The 15,975-nt window shown below is 36.7% G+C and overlaps 1 protein-coding gene across 2 annotated transcripts in view; it reads right to left on the bottom strand.

The window, feature by feature from the left end:
• The window catches only part of CBFB (core-binding factor subunit beta), a 95,742-nt gene that overhangs the window by 22,412 nt on the left and 57,355 nt on the right, over positions 1-15,975 (bottom strand). The gene's annotated exons all lie outside the window — the stretch shown is intronic.

The following is a 15,975-nucleotide window of genomic DNA, read 5'->3' as shown; positions in this document are numbered from 1 at the left end:
CAACCACCAAGTACTACCCATTTGACCTAAGTATTTTTGGAATCTTCAGTCCACTCTTCATTCCTGTGAACATTTTCCTAGTTCAGGCCCCTGAAATCTCTTATCTAGATTACTGCAAAGGTCTCCCAGTCTCCTCCTGCTTCCTTTCTACCACCCAATTCACCACAAAGCCATCAGAACACTCTAAAAGTACAATCCAACCATATTACACACCAACTTAAAAGAGCCCCCTTTCTATCTACAGCATAGGATCCCCAACTTTTGCAATCACACACTTCTGAATACCGGGATTTTTGATGGCACACTTGAAAAAACTAAAAGATCCAAACAATACCCTAAAAGTCATCACCTTCTACATTCATTATAGCAAGAGCTGGTCACATAACTCAGGTCTAACCAAAGAGATAAAAGCATAAGTCACCCACGGGGGCGTCTAAGAAAGTTGTTAGATACATTTCCCCTTTCCCATTTCCTGGAACTCTGATATAATGCCCAGAGATGCACCAACCATCTTGCAAACATGATAATGAAGATGAAGTCACAGGTTGAACATGGGATAGATCCACGGTCTGTGATAATATAATTTGAGCTGCTATATTAGGCTGGACTGTGCACTGCTGGATATCTTGTTCTGTATGATAAATCCTTTGTCACTGTTAATACGGTTGGTTACCACTTATATTAGTTTCCACTGATATCATGTCTAAGACAAACAGAACTAAAAGGTGTGATGAAATTCCCATTCTTATGATGCACTTACTAGCTTTATGACCTAGGGCAGGTACTTCATTTCTCCAAGTCTCAATGAACTCACATGTAAAATGGGCATAGGAGTAAAACTTACCTCACAAGATTGTGTACAGATTAAATGCAATAACATAAAAAGTACATGACATAACATGACAGCATTCAATAAATTCTAGCACAAGCATTTATGTATTGCATTTACACATTTGACTAAACATCAATACATATACCTATTATATTCTCAGAATGCACTAAACAAGCCAGAGGTAACTGCAAAAGGATGCTGTTCCCAACTTCCAAAGGCTTTCTATTATTTAGTTAAGTATCAAGTGGGACCCATCTGCTAATGACAAGATACCCCTTTTGTCCTGTGCATTCATTCATTTACTTTTTCATTTATTTCACAAATATTTAGTGAGACTTTATTATATCCAAGTCACTGCGCTAGGTGGCATGGACACAGTTTGAGGGAACAAATGGTGTTTTTCCTCTCAGAGCTTCTGGTCTAGTGGGGCAGGTAGACAATGAACAAATAATTATACAAATCAATATGTAACTATCAACTGTGATTAAGTGCAGTAGAGGAAAATTATAGGATGAACTGAGATCATAACACAGAATACGTGACCTAATTCCCTAAGGAAGTTATTAGCCACTAATATACAGTCATCAATTTTTTTTCATTGAAAGAAAAAAAAAGATATTAATAGTTGCAGTAAAATAGCCAAGAGAGCTTTGGTAGCCCTCCACTTTATAGTTCCAGCTCTCTATCTTGGTCTTTGCTAGGGATATGTGAGATGTATGTGCAGTGACCAGTTCTCACTTAAACAGATAAATCTGAAAGACGACTGGCAATTATCAGTGTTATCCTGATCCTTTCCTGTTGCAATGTTAAGTAACACCTCCTTTTCAAGGACAATATAAAGGGCACTTGCTGAAATAACTACATGTAACTCAAATAGCTAGGCACAACTAATTCCTTCCATTCTCAGGTGATGGTTGGAAAGGTTTCAACACGTGATCCTCACCAGCCACTTGTAATAGTCGTCTGCTATTTCACAGTCCACACACAGCCAGATGGGGTAATCAGAAAACATGGCTGGGTGTATGTGAAACTCATGTGGGAAACAGAGGTTTAGCAGTCCTGTGATAAAGCATACAGAGAATATTCTGAACATTCTTACTGCAGTCATTTTATCTTATCGTACTACCTAAATCTATAGCTATATTTTATGGTTTAGTAACACTTCTTTCACAACAAGCTCTTTCTGCAGCAAAATTTTAAAATGGAAGTGCATCTTTAATGAAAAATTAAGAATAAAATTTGTTTTCCAAGAAAGTTGATGATGAATGTGTAATCTGCACAAAATATCAACATTTGCCATTCTCTGTGGGGCCCTGAATGGTGTCACTGATCACATGAAAACCCAAAGAAATAAATCTGCTGAAGAAGCATCAGCATCCACTTCAAAGACAGTAATTTAACATATGCAACTGCAAATGGTACATTTAACATACCACTGTAGTCATTTAAATCAAATGACACTTTTAAATTAAATTTACTCACATTCTTGTGCATGTACAAAAAGCAAAGGTGTTTGCATGCTGGCTTCATTAATAGAAAAACCTTGCAAACAGCTAAATGATACCAGTTTCACATCAGTCTCACCAGGTTCTTCAAATAGAAAATGTTAATTCCAATAATGGTTTACTTTTCTAAACAAATCCAAAGAAAACTTTTGAAAGGTCATTCTGTTGAAGGCAAAACATCTTTTTGTGACTGACAAAATAAATTCATTTAAAAAGCACAACAATATATATATAATTATTGGCCCTTATATTGATAATACAAATAAAAATTTTGGCAGCACACACAATTCACTTAGAACTAGTTGTGGTCTACACGTAATTCACAATTATCTCCAAAGAGGTAAAATAATCTACCAATCATTTAGAAGTTATAGTTATATAAAATTACTAATATCATAATACATAATTAATGTAATGGAACTATAAATTTTTGTGACAAAGCTGATGCTGAATAAAAAAAGCATTATCATTACAGTACCCACTCTTTTTGCTGCCCATCATCAACTGGATTTTAGAGAATCCAAGCCTTTAAAAAAATCTCTGAAATCAGCTTAAGCTTCTACGATAGCATTGACCTTTTCTTGGTAAATGAGTCCTTGGAGTTACATTTTGTTCAAAATTAGCTGGAAATCTCTGATTAAAGAATTCAATGAAGTGTGAAAAGCTTCAGTTTTTCAAACTTTCAGAGAACTGCAATTGTTGAAAAACAGTCATACAAAAGAGAAGACACTGAAAGTAACCCCTACAAATAGAGAAACTAAAAAGATGAAAATACAAACAAACAAGATTTAATTTTGAGTTTCTATCATTGCTTCAGAAGTACCTTCACTTGGAAAACGTTTTAAAGCTTTTTATTGAAGCACATTGTATGTGCAGAAAAGTACACACACATCCTAAAGCTGTCTTCTCCAATATACTAGCCACTAGCCACTTGAAATATGGCTAGTCTGAACTGAGGTGTGCTATAAGTGGAAAATATGCACAGGATTTCAAATATTTATCACCAAGGAAAACAACAAGGTTTCCAGAAAATTTAAAATTACACATATGGCTTGCATTTTATTTCTACTGGACAGCACTGTCTTAAAATACTTGATGAATTTTCACAACTGAATTCACCCATGTAACTAGTACCCAGAAGAAGAAATAAAACAGTATCAGCATCCCAGAAGCCCCCCTTCTGTTCCATTCCAGTAACTAGCCCTCTCTTCCAAGGCTAAACCTTACTTCTAATAGGATATATTCATTTTCTACATTTATTTACTTCCATATAAATGGATTCATACAGCACATGAACTCCTTTGGACTCATTTTTTCCCACTCAGTGTATTTGTGAACTTGATCCATATCAGTGTGTTAACTGTAGTTTTTCATTTTCATTGTATTTCTTTGTGTGATATGCAATTTATCCATTTTACTGTAAATGGGTACAATTTCTGGCTATTACATTACCACGAATGTTTTAGTATACATCTCTTGATGAATATTATGTATTCATTCTGGTTGCATTAACGTACCTTGAAGTAGAACTGCTGGATCACTGGATCATAGGGTACACATGTGCAGCTTTACTATTTGCTGCCAGTTTTCCAAACGTACCAATTTAGATCACCAACATACCACCTGCAGCTCCATATCCTTACCAACATTTGGTATTATTTTTAAAACTTTTTTCTTTCATTTTAACTATTCTTATAGGCGTGTAGTATCTTACTGTGGTTTTAATTATTATTCCTCTGATAACTAAATGAAGTTGAACACCTTTCATTTGAAAATCCTCACTTGTGAAAAGTCTTTCGCCTGTTTTTCTATCGAGTTGTCTGTGCTTTTTTCTCACTGACAAAATTTTCTCATTGAAATGTTGGAGATTTTAATTTATATTCTGTATGAGTGCTTTGCCAGATACATGCATGCAAATACTTTCCCCGACTCTTTAGGTTGCCTTTCTATTCTCTTAATAATGTTGTCTTTTGATAAATGAAGTTCATGGTTTTACCACCGTTCAATTTATAAATTTTCTTTTTTTATAATTTAGCATCTTTTCTGTCCTGCTGGAGAAATTTTTGCCTACTCCAAGGTCACAAAGATGACCTCATTTTCATCTAAAAGCTATACTGTTTTATGTTTCATAAACTGCTGTCCATTAGAAATTGATTTTTGTGAATGGTGTAAGGAGTTCTAATACATTTTCTCCCCACAGGGATGTTTAATTGCCCCAGAACCATTTATTGAAGAGACCATTTTTCACCATTTGTACCTCTGTTTTTAAGCAGGAGTCCATTTATTTCTGGTATCCAGAAATACAACGAATTTTTGTGTACTGACCTTGCATTATATTCAAAGACCTTGCTAAATTCATTTATTAATTTTTCTAACAGATTCTTATGATTTTATAACTACACGTCTTCTGCAAATAAAGATAGTTTTGCGTCTTCTCTGATACATCTTTTATTTCTTTTTGCGAAGAATCTTTTGATGAGGCTATTTTTAACTGGAGCTGGTTGAAATTTAGGGAGCTATAATTCTGAAACAACTGCATTTGGCAAAATATTTAGAAGAATAAATATACAATTTATTGATATGCTTTATCTTAAAAATATTTGTTTAAGAAAGGTACTCTGGGCACACTTTCCAGGGATTGGCGGAACGTTGATTTTGCCCTTCCAACCATCTGCCTACCGACCTCCGATGACTGCTGCATTCGGGAAAAACCATCTCCTGTTTTAACTTGAGAAGTTGATTCAAAAATTCAAGTGCAAGAGCAAAAGCCCAATAATAGACAAGACAATATTGTGAAGGACAAAAATGTGGTGAAGAATGTCTCCTTAGACTAAGTGAAGGTGTTAACATGCCTAAAGAAAAAAAAAAATCACCCAGCGAAGGAGTTGAGTCTGTTCTGGAACCTTGAATTGAGGGAGCAGAATTAAAAGAGAAGAATATGTGGAAATAAGTCTGGTTCCTTCTTTACTCCTCCAGGAAAGTAGGTAGAAAGCCAGGAACTGCGTGGAGTGGACACCACAGAGCAATCTCACTTTGGGCATACTTCATACAACACTCATGAAAATGTGGAACTGCTGAGATCAGCGAAATCTCCATCATTTCAGCAGACTGGGAGCCTCCCTACACAGCCCAGCAGCCCAGAACCGCCCTGGGGGGGACGGCACTCACCTGTGACATAGCACAGTCATCCCTCAACAGAGGACCAGGGGGTGCACGGCCTGGAAGAGGGACCCACTTGCAAGTCTCAGGAGCCATACACCAATACCAAGGACTTGTGGGTCAGTGGCAGAGACAAACTGTGGCAGGACTGAACTGAAGGATTAGACTATTGCAGCAGCTTTAAAACTCCAGGACCACCAGGGAGATTTGATTGTTAGAGCCACACCCCCTCCCTGACTGCCCAGAAACACGCCCCATATACAGGGTGGGCAACACCAACTACACACGCAAGCTTGGTACACCAATTGGGCCCCACAAGACTCACTCCCCCACTCACCACAAAGGCACAGCAGGGGAGAACTGGCTTGTGGAGAACAGGTGGCTCGTGGACGCCACCTGCTGGTTAGTTAGAGAAAGTGTACTCCACGAAGCTGTAGATCTGATAAATTAGAGATAAGGACTTCAATTGGTCTACACATCCTAAAAGAACCCTATCAAGTTCAGCAAATGCCAAGAGGCCAAAAACAACAGAAAATTATAAAGCATATGAAAAAACCAGACGATATGGATAACCCAAGCCCAAGCACCCAAATCAAAAGATCAGAAGACACACAGCACCTAGAGCAGCTACTCAAACAACTAAAGATGAACAATGAGACCATAGTACGGGATACAAAGGAAATCAAGAAGACCCTAGAAGAGCATAAAGAAGACATTGCAAGACTAAATAAAAAAATGGATGATCTTATGGAAATTAAAGAAACTGTTGACCAAACTAAAAAGATTCTGGACACTCATAGTACAAGACTAGAGGAAGCTGGACAACGAATCAGTGACCTGGAAGATGACAGAATGGAAAATGAAAGCATAAAAGAAAGAATGGGGAAAAAAATTGAAAAAATCGGAACGGACCTCAGGGATATGATAGATAATATAAAACGTCCGAATATAAGACTCATTGGTGTTCCAGAAGGGGAAGAAAAGGGTAAAGGTCTAGGAAGAGTATTCAAAGAAATTGTTGGGGAAAACTTCCCAAATCTTCTAAACAACATAAATACACAAATCATAAATGCTCAGCGAACTCCAAATAGAATAAATCCAAATAAACCCACTCCGAGACATATTGTGATCACACTGTCAAATACGGAAGAGAAGGAGCAAGTTCTGAAAGCGGGAAGAGAAAAGCAATTCACCACATACAAAGGAAACAGCATAAGACTAACTAGTGACTACTCAGCAGCCACCATGGAGGCGAGAAGGCAGTGGCACAATATATTTATAATTCTGAATGAGAAAAACTTCCAACCAAGAATACTTTATCCGGTAAAGCTCTCCTTCAAATTTGAGGGAGACCTGAAATTTTTCACAGACAAACAAATGCTGAGAGAATTTGCTAACAAGAGACCTGCCCTACTGGAGATACTAAAGGGAGCCCTACAGACAGAGAAACAAAGAAAGGACAGAGAGACTTGGAGAAAGGTTCAGTACTAAGGAGATTTGGTATGGGTACAATAAAGGATATTAATAGAGAGAGGGGAAAAATATATATGACAAACACAAACCAAAGGATAAGATGGCTGATTCAAGAAATGCCTTCACGGTTATAACGTTGAATGTAAATGGATTAAACTCCCCAATTAAAAGATACAGATTCACAGAATGGATCAAAAAAAAATGAACCATCAATATGTTGCATACAAGAGACTCATCTTAGACACAGGGACACAGAGAAATTGAAAGTGAAAGGATGGGAAAAAAATATTTCATGCAAGCTACAGCCAAAAGAAAACAGGTGTAGCAATATTAATATCAGATAAAATGGACTTTAAATGCAGGGATGTTTTGAGAGACAAAGAAGGTCACTACATACTAATAAAAGGGGCAATTCAACAAGAAGAAATAACAATCGTAAATGTCTATGCACCCAATCAAGGTGCCACAAAATACATGAGAGAAACACTGGCAAAACTAAAGGAAGCAATTGATGTTTCCACGATAATTGTGGGAGACTTCAACACATCACTCTCTCCTATAGATAGATCAACCAGACAGAAGACCAATAAGGAAATTGAAAACCTAAACAATCTGATAAATGAATTAGATTTAACAGACATACACAGAACATTACATCCCAAATCAGCAGGATACACATACTTTTCTAGTGCTCACGGAACTTTCTCCAGAATAGATCATATGCTGGGACATAAAACAAGCCTCAATAAATTTAAAAAGGTTGACATTATTCAAAGCACATTCTCTGACCACAATGGAATACAATTAGAAGTCAATAACCATCAGAGACATAGAAAATTCACAAATACCTGGAGGTTAAACAACACACTCCTAAACAATCAGTGGGTTAAAGAAGAAACAGCAAGAGAAATTGCTAAATATGTAGAGACAAATGAAAATGAGAACACAACATACCAAAACCTATGGGATGCAGCAAAAGCAGTGCTGAGGGGGAAATTTATAGCACTAAACGCATATATTAAAAAGGAAGAAAGAGCCAAAATCAAAGAACTAATGGATCAACTGAAGAAGCTAGAAAATGAACAGCAAACCAATCCTAAACCAAGTAGAAGAAAAGAAATAACAAGGATTAAAGCAGAAATAAATGACATAGAGAAAAAAAAAACAATAGAGAGGATAACTATCACCAAAAGTTGGTTCTTTGAGAAGATCAACAAGATTGACAAGCCCCTAGATAGACTGACAAAATCAAAAAGAGAGAAGACCCATATAAACAAAATAATGAATGAAAAAGGTAACATAACTGCAGAGCCTGAAGAAATTAAAAAAATTATAAGAGGATATTATGAACAACTGTATGGCAACAAACTGGATAATGTAGAAGAAATGGACAATTTCCTGGAAACATATGAACAACCTAGACTGACCAGAGAAGAAATAGAAGATCTCAATCAACCCATCACAAGCAAAGAGATCCAATCAGTCATCAAAAATCTTCCCACAAATAAATGCCCAGGGCCAGATGGCTTCACAGGGGAATTATACCAAGCTTTCCAGAAAGAACTGACACCAATCCTACTCAAACTCTTTCAAAACATTGAAGAAAATGGAACACTACCTAACTCATTTTATGAAGCTAACATCAATCTAATACCAAAACCAGGCAAAGATGCTACAAAAAAGGAAACTACCGGCCAATCTCCCTAATGAATATAGATGCAAAAATCCTCAACAAAATACTTGCAAATCGAATCCAAAGACACATTAAAAAAATCATACACCATGACCAAGTGGGGTTCATTCCAGGCATGCAAGGATGGTTCAACATAAGAAAATCAATCAATGTATTACAACACATTAAAAATTCGAAAGGGAAAAATCAAATGATCATCTCAATAGATGCTGAAAAAGCATTTGACAAAATCCAACATCCGTTTTTGATAAAAACACTTCAAAAGGTAGGAATTAAAGGAAACTTCCTCAATATGATAAAGAGCATATATGAAAAACCCACAGCCAGCATAGTACTCAATGGTGAGAGACTGAAAGCCTTCCATCTAAGATCAGGAACAAGACAAGGATGCCCGCTGTCACCACTGTTATTCAACATTGTGCTGGAAGTGCTAGCCAGGGCAATCCGGCAAGACAAAGAAATAAAAGGCATCCAAATTGGAAAAGAAGAAGTAAAACTGTCATTGTTTGCAGATGATATGATCTTATATCTGGAAAACCCTGAGAAATCGACGATACAGCTGCTAGAGCTAATAAACAAATTTAGCAAAGTAGCGGGATACAAGATTAATGCACATAAGTCTGTAATGTTTCTATATGCTAGAAATGAACAAACTGAAGAGACACTCAAGAAAAAGATACCATTTTCAATAGCAACTAAAAAAATCAAGTACCTAGGAATCAACTTAACCAAAGATGTAAAAGACCTATACAAAGAAAACTACATAACTCTACTAAAAGAAATAGAAGGGGACCTTAAAAGATGGAAAAATATTCCATGTTCATGGATAGGAAGGCTAAATGTCATTAAGATGTCAATTCTACCCAAACTCATCTACAGATTCAATGCAATCCCAATCAAAATTCCAACAACCTACTTTGCAGACTTGGAAAAGCTAGTTATCAAATTTATTTGGAAAGGACAGATGCCTCGAATTGCTAAAGACACTCTAAAAGAGAAAAACGAAGTGGGAGGACTTACACTCCCTGACTTTGAAGCTTATTATAAAGCCACAGTTGTCAAAACAGCATGGTACTGGCACAAAAATAGACATATAGATCAATGGAATCGAATTGAGAATTCAGAGATAGACCCTCAGATCTATGGCCGACTGATCTTTGATAAGGCTCCCAAAGTCACTGAACTGAGTTATAATGGTCTATTCAACAAATGGGGCTGGGAGAGTTGGATATCCATATCCAAAAGAATGAAAGAGGACCCCTACCTCACCCCCTACACAAAAATTAACTAAAAATGGACCAAAGATCTCAATATAAAAGAAAGTACCATAAAACTCCTAGAAGATAATGTAGGAAAACATCTTCAAGACCTTGTATTAGGCGGACACTTCCTAGACTTTACACCCAAAGCACAAGCAACAAAAGAAAAAATAGATAAATGGGAACTCCTCAAGCTTAGAAGTTTCTGCACCTCAAAGGAATTTCTCAAAAAGGTAAAGAGGCAGCCAACTCAATGGGAAAAAATTTTTGGAAACCATGTATCTGACAAAAGACTGATATCTTGCATATATAAAGAAATCCTACAACTCAATGACAATAGTACAGACAGCCCAATTATAAAATGGGCAAAGGATATGAAAAGACAGTTCCCTGAAGAGGAAATACAGATGGCCAAGAAACACATGAAAAAATGTTCAGCTTCACTAGCTATTAGAGAGATGCAAATTAAGACCACAATGAGATACCATCTAACACCTATTAGAGTGGCTGCCATTAAACAAACAGGAAACTACAAATGCTGGAGGGGATGTGGAGAAATTGGAACTCTTATTCATTGTTGGTGGGACTGTATAATGGTTCAGCCACTCTGGAAGTCAGTCTGGCAGTTCCTTAGAAAACTAGATATAGAGTTACCATTCGATCCAGCGATTGCACTTCTCGGTATATACCCGGAAGGTCGGAAAGCAGTGACACGAACAGATATCTGCATGCCAATGTTCATAGCAGCATTATTCACAATTGCCAAGAGATGGAAACAACCCAAATGTCCTTCAACAGATGAGTGGATAAATAAAATGTGGTATATACACACGATGGAATACTACACGGCAGTAAGAAGGAACGACCTCGTGAAACATATGACAACATGGATGAACCTTGAAGACATAATGCTGAACGAAATAAGCCAGGCACAGAAAGAGAAATATTATATGCTAACACTAATGTGAACTTTGAAAAATGTAAAACGAATGGTTTATAATGTCAAATGTAGGGGAACTAGCAATAGAGAGCAACTGAGGAAGGGGGAACAGTAATCCAAGAAGAACAGATATGCTATTTAACGTTCTGGGGATGCCCAGGAATGACTATGGTCTGTTAATTTCTGATGGATATAGTAGGAGCAAGTTCACAGAAATGTTGCTATATTATGTAACTTTCTTGGGGTAAAGTAGGAACAGGTTGGAAGTAAAGCAGTTATCTTAGGGAAAAACAAAACAAAACAAAACAAAAAAACAAAAAATGAACGGTACTCTGAAGAAAGGCAAAAAGATAACATCTGTGAAATGGAATAGTGAATATCCTCCATTTAACTCTGGGCTTATCTGGTACCTCAGCATTTAGAGAGAGTATTTTTTCAATTTTGTATATAGTCTACAGAAAATAGTCAATTGAAGGTGTCAAGAGTTTAACATTTACTAACTATAACATGCAGATCTTAAGAAAATCTCAGGCAGTTTTATGAAGAAAATAAAATGAGACCATATTAAAAAATATCTATATATTCTTCAGAGAAATACCAGAAAAATATTAGCTACAGATATGACTAAGAAACTAATAAAGTACATGAATTGATACTAACATTAATTATTCTGTTTGTTATATTTTAACATTAATATAATCAACATAAAGATGTATTTTTTATTTTGCTTTCATGTACACAGATGTTATAATTTTAAAAGAAAACTTTGTTTTTGAAAGCTGTTTTTGCATAGAACTATTTTTCTTGATCTGGAAACATAATAAAAACAATTTGTAGGTCAATAAATTTAAAAACATATAATTATTTTAAACACCTCTTTCACTTCCAGGAATGTTTCAATTTGTACAATAAATAATATGATCACTTTATTCCAAATTATATTACATCATTACTGAAGTAACATTAACAATGAACTTAGGTGACTTTGCAAATAACTGGTTTTGGTTAATTCAGAAGAGTTACATCAGCCTGTGGTGTCGATTAGTAGAAAGAAACAAAACTGTGTTGAGACACAGACCGGGAGCTGCCAGCCAGGCTCTCTCCCCAGAGAAAGGGCTCATTCTAGCAGAAACATCTCCATGAGAGAGGGGTGAAATTCATGCTTTGCAAAAGTATGTACTACATGAGATAGACTTTACGATCCCTTGAAAACAGTGGAAGTCATAATTATTAAATAAAATTCCCAAGTGAAAATAGTAACAAAACCAAGAGTTTTCATTAAGGAACTTTACTACATTAACAGGTATTGTGCCAGGTATAGCCCTTTATATATGCTATTCATTGAACTACCCATAATTTTGTGGACTGGCATTATCCCCATTTTATAAAGGAGAAATCTGAGGCACAGAGAGATGTAATAACTTGCTAGCATCACAACTGATTATTGGTGGGGACAGAATTCACAATTACATGACTATGAAACTCCTGCTCCTAACTTCTATACTTCATTGCCGCTTTACTTTTATTACCTTGCAGTTGATTCTGGCACTGGGAAAGCTACAGAAAAGTACTGACTGAGGACTGAATGGTTCAGATAACCTGCTTTGAAATTTTTATTACATCATGTAGTATCTATTATTATATCAGTTTTTTATTACAATGGATGGCATGTATTATGCGGTAATATACTTCAATCTGGGGACTGAGCAACAAAGCTTAATTTTTTTCACTTATCCATTTTAATAAAACTTCAGGTTTAGGAGTCAACCAACCTGAAATTCTCCCTTATATAAATTCAATATGCTGTATCATTTCTTTCAGAAATAGTCTTCTAGATTGCCAACTGTTGAATATTTTCCTAAAACAACAGAATTGTCGGTGGGGGGCTCCTTATCCCCACGGAAATTAAGGTAGAAGGGGTTCTTTCTTAAGAATTTTAACTTTGGATTTTAATTTTTTTTTTTTACTGGGGGGGTTTACTTTGTATTTCTTGATAAGAAAACTCACATTTCCAGATATGGAGAACAACATAGGAAGAGACAACAGAAAGATTAAATGATACCCCTTTTTACCGCTGTCATTAATATTTTAATTTTATTGACAAGGTTGGACAGCAAACAATTTAAAGAAATAACACCTTGTAATAATCAGGTGCTTTTACATTTTCTTTCAGCATTTTGAATACACCATCCCACTTCCCATGGCCTCCATGGTTCCAGATGAGAAGTCAGCTGTTAATCTTATTGTGGTTCCCTTGTATATAATGGGTCATCTTTCTTGTTGCTTTCAGAATTCTCCTTGTCTATGAACAGTTTGACTCTGATGCGTATAGGTGTGGATCTCTGGGTTTATCCTACCTGCAATTCACTGAGCTTCTTGGATTTGTAAACTAATGTTTTCCTTTACCAAATTTGGGAAGTTTTGGCCATTCTTTCTTAAAATATTTCTTCTGCCCCTTCCTCTCTTCTTCTGGACTGTCATTACATGTACGCTAGTATACTTACAGTTGTCCCCCAGGTCTTTGAGATTTTGTTTTTCTTTTTTATTCTTAAGACTGGATAATCTCTATTAATCTATGATCAATTCTTTGCTTTCTAATTCTTTCTTCTACTAGTTAAATCTGTTAAGCCTCCTGTGAATTTTTCATTTCAGTTATTATGCATTTTTCAATTCTAGAATTTCTATTACATTCTTTTTTATAAATCTGATCTCTATTATATTTTCCATAAGATGAAAGATTGTCATCATTTCCTTTAATTCTTTAAACATAGCTTCCTTTATTTCTTTCAACATTTTCATAATAGCTGTGTTGAAGTTTCTGTCATTAAGAACCAACATTTGGGCTCTCTCAAAGACAGTTTCTACTGCCTGCTGTTTTTCCTGCATATGGGTCAGACTTTTGTGTTTCTTTGCAAGTCTCATAAATTTTTGTTGAAAATTGGACAAATAATGTACTGTAACAACTTTGAATTCCAGTCCCTGCTTCCAGTTTGTTGCTGCTGCTTTTTCCTTGTTTGTTTGTTTAAAGACTTGTCTGGACTAATTCTGTGAAGTCTGTTTCCTCAGCAATGTGCAGCCTCTGATGTCAACACTACGTTTTTGTTTTTTTTGTTTTTATTTTTAAGCCTCACTTTTTGGGGGGTTGCTGCTGGGTCAGCATGACTCAGTGGTCAGAGGTTTTGCTTATAACAACTCAAACAAGTAAGGTTTCTGTCCTTTGCCACAGGATTTATGTGTGGCTTGACAAATGCTTTCAAAATTCAGGGAGTTTACAAGTCTATATCCCATGTTCAGCCAGGGACTAGTATCTTGCAAGAGTTCTCTTTGTTCTTTCTTGAGCAGGTGTAGCCTTGCACATGTTCATAGCCTTCTGGACCATGAAGGGTGAGTGTGATCTTAGCAGGGACTGCATTTGCTGATCCTTTCCCCGGATATCAGTTAAAATTTCTGGCTGGTCTGCCATTTTGTTGCTTCCTGCAACATTATCTTTTCCTTGATTGTTTTCAACAGCAACCCTGGGCATAGATTTTTCCAAGCTTTGCTCCAAATAAAATCCCCCCCCCCCCCCCTTGACAGGACAGCCAGACTACCAGTCCTCATGTCTTGCCTTGCCTGCCCAGGGTAGATCTTAAAGGGCCACAGGGCTGGGCAAAGGGACAGGAACAGCTCCTGACTAAATGCCAGAGACTCACTTTTCTTATAAATTCAATATTCAACAGATGAGTGGATAAATAAAATGTGGTATATACACACGATGGAATACTACGCGTCAGTAAGAAGGAACGATCTCGTGAAACATATGACAACATGGATGAACCTTGAAGACATAATGCTGAGTGAAATAAGCCAGGCACAAAAAGAGAAATATTATATGTTACCACTAATGTGAACTTTCAAAAATGTAAAACAAATGATTTATAATGTAGAATGTAGGGGAACTAGCAGTAGAGAGCAATGAAGGAAGGGGGAACAATAATCCAAGAACAGATAAGCTTTTTAACGTTCTGGGGATGCCCAGAAATGACTATGGTCTGTTAATTTCTGATGGATATAGTAGGAACAAGTTCACAGAAAGGTTGCTATATTATGTAACTTTCTTGGGGTAAAGCAGGAACATGTTGGAAGTTAAGCAGTTATCTTAGGTTAGTTGCCTTTTTCTTACTCGCTTGTTATGGTCTCTTTGAAATGTTCTTTTATTGTATGTTTGTTTTCTTTTTAACTTTTTTTTTCATACAGTTGATTTAAAAAAGAAGGGAAAGTTAAAAAAAAAAAAAAGAAAGAAAGAAAAACAAGGAAAAAAAAATGATGTAGTGCCCCCTTGAGGAGCCTGTGGAGAATGCAGGGGTATTCGCCTACCCCACCTCCATGGTTGTTAACATGACCACAGACATAGGGGACTGGTGGTTTGATGGGTTGAGCCCTCTACCACAGGTTTTACCCTTGGGAAGACGGTTGCTGCAAAGGAGAGGCTAGGCCTCCCTATGGTTGTGCCTAAGAGCCTCCTCCCGAATGCCTCTTTGTTGCTCAGATATGGCCCTCTCTCTCTGGTTAAGCCAACTTGAAAGGTGAAATCACTGCCCTCCCCCCTACGTGGGATCAGACACCCAGGGGAGTGAATCTCCCTGGCAACGTGGAATATGACTCCCGGGGAGGAATGTAGACCCGGCATCGTGGGACGGAGAACATCTTCTTGACCAAAAGGGGGATGTGAAAGGAAATGAAATAAGCTTCAGTGGCAGAGAGATTCCAAAAGGAGCCGAAAGGTCACTCTGGTGGGCACTCTTATGCACACTTTAGACAACCCTTTTTAGGTTCTAAAGAATTGGGGTAGCTGGTGGTGGATACCTGAAACTATCAAACTACAACCCAGAACCCATGAATCTCGAAGACAGATGTATAAAAATGTAGCTTATGAGGGGTGACAATGGGATTGGGAAAGCCATAAGGACAATACTCCACTTTGTCTAGTTTATGGATGGATGAGTAGAAAAATAGGGGAAGGAAACAAACAGACAAAGGTACCCAGTGTTCTTTTTTACTTCAATTGCTCTTTTTCACTCTAATTATTATTCTTGTTATTTTTGTGTGTGTGCTAATGAAGGTGTCAGGGATTG

Source organism: Choloepus didactylus, chromosome 22, assembly GCF_015220235.1.
Source record: "Choloepus didactylus isolate mChoDid1 chromosome 22, mChoDid1.pri, whole genome shotgun sequence".
NCBI lineage: Eukaryota > Metazoa > Chordata > Mammalia > Pilosa > Megalonychidae > Choloepus > Choloepus didactylus.
The sequence above is the reverse complement of the archived record's forward strand: the minus strand, read 5'-3'. Positions and strand labels throughout refer to the sequence as shown.